A 9,121-nucleotide genomic window follows, 5' to 3' on the forward strand; every position below is an offset into this window, starting at 1 on the left:
TTCCACAATGCCAAATCAGGAGAGGGCCTAAATTTGTCTCTCCTGAGCTAGCACAACTAGTCATCGTGTCGTGACATCAAGTTTCATAATTTCTCATTTCCCAGTGGCTCCAATATGAGTCGGAATTGTATGGATTTGAGAGGTTCTGGGAAATGAGGGGTTAATAATAGAAGGTTCACGTGCGATTCGAAGTTGCAGTGTAAGTTGTGCTTGCCTCACCGATCCCAAAATTCAAGGACACTACTAGGTTGTGAATTATTTTGGCATACAGCGAGCGCTCCTGCCGTAGTTTCGGTCTGGCTAGATTGTTGATATTTCATGTCCTCATATTTCGGGAATGGGAAAGACAAATTAGAAATGTAATCATGAAGCAAAAAGGAATACGGGGAGACCAAACAGAGCGTACATGGATCAAGTAAATACATGATGATATTGATGATGAATCTATGTATGGTTGATTGTTTAAGAGTCGAATTATAGCTTTCCGTATCAAAAAGTCATCATACTAACATCACGACGACTGCATAAGGTATGTTTTGATATGTAAACCCACAAATGATGGCTACAGTCAAGTACAAGGGCCAAGCTAAGATAGACAAAATACGAGTTGTTTGTGTTATAGATATTATAATTTCAATTGCACGTGTAACGTCCTGTAATATAATAAAAGCAATTCTAAATTATATGTTCTGTAAATAAATTACGTTTAAAATTTTATACGAAAGATTTTACGAAGGGTGTCTCGGAAATTCAATTTGGCGAAGTAATCGATTTTTCGTAAATGGCGGGAGCTCCGCCGCCTAGAGCCTGTTTAAGGTTATTCATACCTTTTGACGTCTATTTCATAATTTTTAAACAGTGCTTGTTAAGATATACGTGGGATGTCAGTTTTATGAAATGGTACGGGATATTGCGGGTGATGCACCCACGCACCCACTATAAATTTTCACAGTTTTGTCCGTCAGTTATAATTGTGAGCCTTAGTAAGAAAAAGTGACGCGTTACAATTATATAATTTAATTGAAAAAAAAAAAAACATGAAAACTCTGTTATTCAAAACTGATCCAGGTGGCCAGTATAAATACTCCCGGTGATATACCTATCTAGTGCATCCAGTAATTTGAAACTTACGGTTCGGTTTCTGAAGTAACAGGTACAGGATACCAACTACTGATACAGGATGTGTTGTTCACTACCGTTTACCGACACTACATCGCAACATTTAAAAGTTACATTTTACATATATTATAGTTAAAATGGATCTAAGATAAATGTTACGATTTCTCTGCAATTATATGTAGTTAGTACATATATAGAATTTATGACTATCCCAGTATTTTATTGTCTAGTGATTGAGCTTCTGTGCCTAGGATTGGAGTTGTTTTTCTTATTTTGAAGGAATAGCAAACACATTTGTTAGCAGAAACACATCTTGAAAATTAGCAACACTATGTTGGTTTCTTCCCGTACTGTACAGTGGAATATTTATAAAATTTTTGAAGTGAAAACTTCTTTAGCGGCGCTGGGCACTTTTTGAGGTGGGGAAAAAATGATAAACTCGAGACATCGTAAGGCGATCACGTGACCGTAAGGGGCGTAAGGCGATCACGGTATTTAAATCAATAAATGTTATTTGACATTTATGTTGCGGACTCCTTTTCAATACTCTTTACCTATGTTCAAATAATTTGACGTTGTCATGGCAGTATGTAAATAAACATGTCAATGAAAAAGTGTGATCTTATTTGAGAATGATAATAATATATAATAAATAAATAGAATACCTCCGCTAAACGTATGTATCGTGTTACCAGGCGTCGGTAACATAGTGAGGTGAGTTTTCACTTCTATCGGCACTCCCGGAGTGCAACCGTTGTTGCTACGTGCTTGTTTTATTAATACTGACAATTCCATGAGTTAAAATTATTCCATTTGACCGATATTAAGCGAGTTTACGCCCAAAGTTTAACTTAACATGTTAGCATGTTGAAATAATATTCAATGTAAAAAAGGTGCAACTTGTATGTGTTATATGTATTTTCTTTTACCACAATACACATTAAGTAATGTAAATTCACGTATTTTGTTTATTATTTGTGGTGCTGTTATAAATTTGAGACAATGTGTCATGGCGGGCCTAAGTAGTGTGCAAATAAATAATATATAATTTTATTTCCTTAAAACATAGTTTAACAGTAAAACTAGCTCACATGGTAATATTTTGTATTGTTTATATAATACGTAGGTTAAAGCGATGTACGTAGTTTACTTGATTTAATACTTCTGTCTGTAGCTCTATTTTAATGTATGTTGCATGTATGTATTTGTGTGTGTATACTTAAAATGTCAATGTAATTTTACACTTGAAGCCTTATAATATTGTTTACCACAAATACGTAAATAGGCCCAAAAATGGTTAGAGATATTTTAATGACAATTATCTAAAACATTGAGAGGTATAATTGTATTGAACTGGATTAACTAAACTGGAGGAACTGTATTATTCAGCAGACGCAACGCATTGTAACCAAATTGTAACTCATATGACTTCATAGGTCTAACCATTTCCAAAAAGAAAGGCCTCACTTGTCTAAACATGGGAATAAATTTACTTTACTTCTGTTTCTGTTTTAAATCTTTGATAATGTGATGTGTTGTGATTTGTGAAGTGCTGTAAAATGCTTCTAGCTTTATTTCTTTTTATAGATGTTAAAGACAAAAAGCTTTAAACGCAAAAAAAAACTTTATTTTTATATACGTAAGTATTTATGGAGCTTGCGTAGTGATAATCTTGTCACAAATAGGAATATCGACTTGATTCGCTTTTTATTTTATGAATTTTCAAATTGTGTTTGTCTATACGATTTTGTACATTGAATCTCATTTTTGAAAAGATTTGTTATAAAACAAAATATCTTTTCTTATTGAGAAATTAAAGTTCGCCCTCTTACCAAACAGAATTGTCACCCCGTAGAAAAGTTAGGTCAGATTTAATCAAGAACATTTCCAGTCTCGTTTTATTAGCATCCAGGCTAATAAAAATTCAATCCGTCATGTACAACATTTCTTGTTCATCTGTTTTGTACCTTACTTTCATTGTTTGAAGGCTTATTTTTCGTTCCCCTCGTCAATGTCATAAGTATTTTACTTTAATACGAGTCGTGTTGAGTACCGGTGCTGTACGGCGCGGTCGGCTCGTTTTTGCTGATTTTGGTATGAGTTCAAGCGACAGATTTGCGGATTGAATATATTTCGAAAAAGCTAGCAAGTCTATAGATTAGTAAGCGAATTTATTTCGTTAACCATGATAGGTAATTCATTTTTGGGAAAGGAGCTTTTGGGTTAGGCAAACGTATCGTAGATATTGTTCACTGGTTATTTTTGACGGTTAATATGCTTGGATTTCGCCGTTCGGTCACTTAATTTGCAGTCAATATAATTGCTCGCAATCATTGTAAATAATTGCGAAATTTTGACCACAACCGCAAATTAAATTGTAAGTTCATTATATCACGTTCATTCCAGCTACAATAAAACAACTATAGACATCGCTTTAAAGTTAAAGATAAATGTTACGAGAAATGCAATTTTAGTAACGATTGACATTCATTTGCTATACCTACTTATCACTTAATGGAATATGAAATATGAATGAACTTAGATCCTGTGCTAAATAATAATTTTAAGAGTCAAACCTTAGGATCGGTGAATACCTACACACATACGGATCATAGCACGTCGTACTGGTGGCAAGAGAGGCGCTAGGCCTTCGACCATTCGCTTAGAATCGTAAGGACACCTATAGTGTTAGTAATTATTTTTTAGTAAATAAATAATTGTATTAATGACAATCTTAAAGATTATAACATTACTTACCTAAATTATTAATATAATGTACTGCAATCCAATTGTAAACGACTTTGCACAAATTTAATAACTAATAATTTATACATTATTTTTTCATGTTGTGCTAGTTAATTATTTACGTCGAGCAAGTACTTATATTAAGTAGTGTTTGACAAAAGGAAGATGATAAAAAAACTTGTTTTAATAATTATTATATTTGTGCTGAGTCACCCATTATTGCACATAATGTTATTATGTTTATAGTATGTTTATATATTTTATGAATGAAAAATGTATTGATGAACATTAATTTATACTTGAAAGATAATCGATGCTTTAGTATTTTCACTTACCCAAATGTACGAGACTTAGTTAACAGAATTGACGAAAAAGTTGTCAAACTGGAATTCGTTAACAAAATGTATCCGTTAATTAATTAAGAATATAATCACATTATTTACTTACTATTTGTTTGATTAATTTCCTTTTAAGCCCTTGTTATTAAGACGGAATAGTAGTAATCCATAATTTTTTGTATAAGATCTACCTGGTGTGTTTGTTGAAATATTCAGATAAGTACGGTAAACGATACTACAGATACACGGCGGGAAGAAGTTGATAACTCGCGGGAAAAAATGGAAGAAATTGGAACCTTATGTAATTTAATTAAAAGTTCTAATTTCTTTAATAAAATATCTCGAGTAACAACTTCTTCCCGCCGTATCATCATGGTGGGATATTTGCGCCCACGGGATAAATGCGCTTTCTCTTGAATTAATTTGGATAGGGGTAGATGCTATTTAACCGTGCACGCATTTAGCTAACTTTATTTACTATACAGTTTGGTTATAATTACCAGCTGCCTGTAACTCTAAAAAAACGTATTGGTCTGGTAGGCGCTACGCTATTATCAGTACTAAGCATGATGATGCTTACTGAATGTTAAACAATATCGAACACGGTGGTTCCTCAAAGTGCCTATATGAAAGATATAAGCAAAAATGTCACACAAAGTTAGGTATTATAAAACTTATTGAAACTCGAACTTCGGTATAATTTTTACATTATATTAAAGGGCTTCTAAAGAACATCCCCCTATGCCCGTAATGTTTCACTCCGCTAAGTAAACCCCTAAAACCTTACGCTCCATCGGGCTTCTAAAGCTGTAACATCTGACTTCGTAATCAGTTATTCCCACGGACACATATGATTTTATGTGTACATAGTCAAATTTACAAGTGAATTAGGCACGTAATAAATCATATTTTGTGCCCCAGTTCGACTACGATCGGATTATTGTTGGAATAATATAAAAAAAAACCGGCCAAGTGCGAGTCGGACTCGCGCACGGAGGGTTCCGCACCATCAACAAAAAATAGAGCAAAACAAGCAAAAAAACGGTCACCCATCCAAGTACTGACCCCGCCCGACGTTGACGACGTCGGTCAAAAATCACGTTTGTTGTATGGGAGCCCCACTTAAATCTTTATTTTATTCTGTTTTTAGTATTGGTTGTTATAGCGGCAACAGAAATACATCATCTGTGAAAATTTCAACTGTCTAGCTATCACGGTTCGTGAGATACAGCCTGGTGACAGACGGACGGACGGACGGACGGACGGACGGACGGACAGCGGAGTCTTAGTAATAGGGTCCCGTTTTTACCCTTTGGGTACGGAACCCCAAAAATCTACCTACCTACCTAAGGTGTTGACTAGGTTTAATGCTTCTGCAGACAAGACATATCTATAGCAGAAGGTGACTGTTGTGTGTTAATCATGTAACTTTTGTAAAGATCTTTACCGGAGCCCTGCCATTCTTAAAATCAGCAGGATGAGAGGAACCTGTGGTACGGTTCTCCAGTAGTAGGCCACCAAACGAAGGAATTACAGCGGAAATAATACGTGTATAAGCAAATTTTGGCATAGTTGTAGGGAATGGTGTTTTAAACAAGACACTAAAAGTACCGGGGTTTTAAAATTATAAAAAAAAATGTTTTAAATTCTTAAAATGAGCTCTTTCATTTTAAATATAACATGATATAGTGAAAAACTTTATTTTCAACTTTCTCACTTACGCTCCAAAAGTGGCCCCCATGTTTAATCTTCATTTGTTTACGTTACATGTCCATCTTTGGGGCACTAATTTACATATATGTACCAAATTTCGACTTAATTGGTCCAGTCGTTTCCGAGAAAATATTCAGTGACGGACGGACAGACAGACAAACCCACGAGCGATCCTATAACGGTTCCGTTTTTTTCCTTTTGAGGTACGGAACCATAAAAAGAATGAATACTTAGGTACGAAGCAAATTTAATTATAGCCTGGTATTAACGAATGATCTAATTTCCTCCCTGTAACATCATGTTTTTGTCGGCCTTGTGACTCTTGTGAGGCTTTTAAAAGGTAATGTTTTTGCGAGTCTGGGACGTTGATTAATTAATACAACCGCGCAAAAGTCTGTCGCAGAATACAGTCTATAACGAGAATCTTGGACTAATAAATATCAAAAATCAGCTATAAGTAGTAAATTATTTTCAAATTTTAGCTCTGTAAGACTGGTATTTATTGTATAACTCTAACTGTTCAATGCTTCAGCTCAAAAATCACTTCGCTCGTTTGCAGCCGAAACATTTTTAACACATTCACTACCAGCGACCCGATAAGCGGGTTTTCTATTCGTAGGCACTTTTCGCAACACCTACATTCCCGTCCCGTGTACCTAATCGGCAAGGTACGCCGTAAATGTCATACCTAAATTAAAAGCTGAACAGGCGTTCATTGTAACTATCACTGGTGCCTAGTGAACAGGGTGGCTAGTTATTGGAGGGTGGCCGGTTATTGACACCTTATACTAAAATGAATTATGTTTATAGGTGAATAGAATACATTTTTAGTATAAGGTGGCCAGTTATTAAGCAGTGGCCAGTAATTGACGGTCTCCCTATTATTGAATCCGATTGAAACATAGACTAGGAATCCTCTAGACTGAGTTTAGAGCAATTATTTCATGAAACCGATGCACGGCAAGGGATTGACTCGAAGATGGAGTAAAACTACCGTATAAGTGGCAGAGGGGGTAGCGTTACTATGCTCAGTCTAGAGGATGTCTTGTCTGTGGATTGAAACGAACGTGCACTGGCATTATTTTTTTAATGTCATTTGTTTCAGTAAGTAGTCGTTTTTTACAAATACTTATGAAATTATTTTCCTTAACAGCTTCAAAAATAACAACAATAGTTACACCAAAAATAATAATTCGAGTTTTTGGACCATACGTAGTAAAGTTGTGTGCTTGGACTTTGCCTAGAGGTTTAATTGTACAATATTTTATTCGATCATGATCTGAATTGCGTAACTATATACAGTAGATCACAAAATAGGAAATGGAGACTGGAGACTTTTCATTTTACATACACAAAGGTGTTGTGTAGCCATAATAAGAATAGTTTCGGGTATCAGTACCCCTAGTGTAAATTTCATTCGATAGCGTGATGTGACGTTTGCCTTAAGCACAGTGTATTTTTGTATGGGATTTTGAGTTTCCAAAACGTCCCGCTTGGCGCGCTGTTCAAAATCCCATACAAAAATAGACATAACGCAAATCGCATGAAATTTACACTAGGGGTTCTGAGGTGGTGTCTTATCTGAATATATTTTATCTAAAATCTTTATAATTATAACATTACTGAAAAAAGAGGTTAGGTACCTATCATTCGTATTATTATTCCAGTAACTACAAAAGGGAACATTCCTTAGACTACTACAAGGGAATTTGTTTAGGCTCGTACTACTTTGAAAATGATAAAAAATAACAAATATTTCAATGGGAAAAGTCCTGGCCAAAGTATATTTTTTATTTAAATTCATATTGTTTAATTCATTCATATTACAAATCCGAGTAGGGTACGATTTCCGGAAAAAAAAATATTTGGCCAAATAAAACCCACGCCCTACTTACAACATTTGCATACATTTCTGCGAAGATACATTTTAGCATACTAACAAGTTTTATATAAAAGATATTATATTACTCATAGTAATTACTACCATAGAATTTTTAGATATATTGTTAAGTATTTGTACATAAGAGCCAGTCGATTTAATCACTATACTATTACTTATACATAAATGTAGGATTAGGTACCTACACACATTATAAACATTGGTCTCAATTAATTGGTAAACAAGGCTTAATCTAAAATATTGATGCAGCATTTAAAAAAAACTAAGTATTTTTGTTTGGTAAGGTTCTGCAGCGCGATACTATATACAAAAACAATACACTCCTTTTTTTGGGCAGTCGTGTACAAACACAGCAAAGACAATGAAAATTAAATGAGTGTCATCACATTGATCGACGCCGAATATTTTTATAAACTTCATTGTCCGGGTTGAACCGAAACCAACATAATGGACAGTATAGTTTTTTCTGTCCTGTTCAAGCAGATTTGGCGTCTGCAAGTGTGGCGACACCCTAGTCTAACATTTGTGATTCACTTATTATAAAGTTTAGTTAAACATATTATTCGCATGAAGCTGGTGCTACGCTTTCCATACTTAATAATTAAAATACGTTAACTCAACGCTATAAAATAGCATGAAGTATTTGCTATCAGATCTCTTAGAGTATGTGCGGAAAGAGAAGAGTCGTGGAATGTATGGAGCCCAATACATTCCACGACTCTTCTCTTTCCGAACAGACACTAGCATGACTTACTGTCAAACCATGAAACCAGAACATACCTACTTGAGGTCGCGTTTTGACATATGGAGTAGCGCGCGACAACGCAAGCCATAAGCTCTCTATTACAAAATATTTTTTAAGTTGTAACAAATACAGACTTTTACCAACATAAAGGATACAGCCGGAACATCTAGGGGTGCTTATAAAATATATTTGTCGAAAATAAATACTCATGTGCCGTTGGAAAGTTTCCGAAATTGCGAAATATCCACATGAAAAAATATGGTTGGCTCTAAAGTCGGTTTACGAACGATAATGCATTGTATACTTTTATACGTTACCATGGAGATCTGTCCACAACGCTGCAACGTTACCATCGAGATCTGTCCACAACGTGACACTTTTTCGTGCATGCTACCGGTGTTCATCGATTTATAAGACGTTATCACGTCAAAAAATGAGAAGCAAAATTTTCTATGACCAAATTTTAAAGTTTCTTTCATTTCCAGTGATTTTTTCCTGAAATTTCCAAAAACTGGTTTAACTTTTTGGATACCTTCCGATACTTGTATATCTGTAAATAAA

Source organism: Cydia amplana, chromosome Z, assembly GCF_948474715.1.
Source record: "Cydia amplana chromosome Z, ilCydAmpl1.1, whole genome shotgun sequence".
In the NCBI taxonomy this organism is placed as follows: domain Eukaryota; kingdom Metazoa; phylum Arthropoda; class Insecta; order Lepidoptera; family Tortricidae; genus Cydia; species Cydia amplana.